The sequence below is a fragment of the Peromyscus maniculatus genome, chromosome 7 (assembly GCF_049852395.1).
Source record: "Peromyscus maniculatus bairdii isolate BWxNUB_F1_BW_parent chromosome 7, HU_Pman_BW_mat_3.1, whole genome shotgun sequence".
Lineage (NCBI taxonomy): Eukaryota > Metazoa > Chordata > Mammalia > Rodentia > Cricetidae > Peromyscus > Peromyscus maniculatus.
Window position 1 is genome coordinate 121,925,454 of NC_134858.1, and position 2,099 is coordinate 121,927,552.

A 2,099-nucleotide genomic window follows, 5' to 3' on the forward strand; every position below is an offset into this window, starting at 1 on the left:
GACCCTGAAGGGTAGGCCCCCACGTTGAAACTCTAAATGAGCTCAGTGGCATCTTTGGAGGTTCTTTGTCTCACAATTTTGTGCCAGGGCATTTGTTTAATCATTTATTTACCTTGTAGGCCCTTTGCATATATGTTATTGCTCCTAGTTTTGTGTTTTTATGGGATTTCTGTGTATGTAACATGTGTGTCTCTGTATCTATATGTTTCTTGTGCTTTTTCTTTGGCTTTTTCTTTTTCTTCTGTTCGTTTGTTTTGTCCTATTGTAACTTGTTTGTTTTTGTTCTATCTTACTTTATTTTATTATTATTCCTTAGAGGCTTATTTGTTTACTACTGAGAGACAGAAAGAATGCGGATCTGCATAGGAGTAGAGGTAGGGAAGAACAGGGAGGAGTTTGTGTAGGGGAAACTGTAATCAGAATATATTGTATGAAAAAAATCTATTTTAAGTAAAAAAGAATAAAGTCTGAACAATAGTGCTTCCAGTGACACAGCAACCATCACTTTTCTCATTTGTTTGTGTGTCTTTGAAGTGGCAATTCTCCTAGCCTTCCTCACTGCAAAGCAAGATTTTAGAAACTATAAATGACAATGTTCTTTGAAAATGTCCACTGGTCAGTGAGATTATAACTGCACACTGTAGGTTATGCAGGCTGAGGAGTTTTTTCAGAGACCTCTATTCAGGTGAGACTGAGATCTTGAATATCTCACAGAAAAGAATTTCAGGATGAGCTGGTTTGAAGCAGAGTTTGAATTTAAGAAAAAAAAGTTTCATATAGTAAGAACAGGCTGAGCCTGTTCTGATTTCTCTATGTTGTATTGACTTTCAGGATGTCATTTTATACAGCACAGCCTTGGCTGGAGTTACTCCATTTTGAGCATAAATACCAAGAAAGAATGACTCCACATTATGTTTATATAAGTAAGCAATCACTCCTTGCCAGCATACCAGGAGGCACAAACTTATTGTTTATTTGTACCAATAAATAATGACTCTTCAGAATATACCACATCATATCAAAAATACCTGACACATGAGCTTATCAACCACAGTAGATGAAATCACTTTACCTTGTACAATAAAAAAAAAGAACACCCCGAGTCTGATATGTGGCAAGCATGCTGACTAATTACCTAGTCAGTCATCTTGAGCCTGGTCCAAGAAGATTGCCACAGTGAAGGACCCCTAATTCTGTTCTTGTTCCAACTTAAGCTTAGTGACACAGTACACTTTAATCTGAACCTTAACTGGTTTGCCATTGAGACCTCCATTTGATATTTCTGCCCTTGAACAGGTATGAGCCTGCAGTGAAGGCTTTTTATCTGGTCCCTATAGACTTTTCCTTGTACCTGTATTAGTTCTCTACCTCACACTTCAGGATAGCCTGTCTGAACTCTGAAGCCTCTTTAACACTTTCTTCACTGTTCTGTAACCTGAATATTTGTATAATGTTGTATTGTGTTAATGTATGATCTGAGAGCTGATCTTAATAATTAAAATGCTGGGATGAGAGCTCAGTTAGTAAAGTGCTTACCTTGCAAGCATGAGGACATGAGCTGATCCCTCAGAACTCATATTTTAAAAAAGCTGAGAGTATTGGCATGAGTTTGTGATCCTAGTGCTGAGGGGGAAGAGACAGACAGATCCCTATGGCTCACTGGCTAGCCAGCTTAGTTTATATAGTGAGATCCAGGTTGATGAGAGACCCTGTCTCAAAAAACATCTCAGTGGTTAAAAGTGCTTGCTGCTCTTCAGTTCTCAGAACCCACAATGTGTGACATACAACCAACCACCTGTAAATCTAGCTCCAAGCAATGCTATGCTCTCTTCTGGTCTCCATACCCCCCCACCCCACCTCATGGCATTCACATACATAAAGAAAAGGAATTTTTAAAAAGGTGGATGGTATTTGAAGATATCGAGGCTTTTAGCCTCCACATGTGTGTATGCACATGTGCATACATAAACACACAAGTAACTGTACACATATGAACACATACATTATTGGAATAAAGGAGTTATTGATATTATTGTTATTGATAACCATCAGCTATCAAAGCAATATTGGGGTTATTTGGCAAATTATAGTCAACAAAC

The 2,099-nt window shown here is 38.0% G+C and overlaps 1 protein-coding gene across 1 annotated transcript in view; it reads right to left on the minus strand.

Annotated features, from left to right (window-relative positions):
• LOC102922301 (C-C chemokine receptor type 1) overlaps nt 1-2,099 on the minus strand; it is a 32,072-nt gene that overhangs the window by 16,594 nt on the left and 13,379 nt on the right. The gene's annotated exons all lie outside the window — the stretch shown is intronic.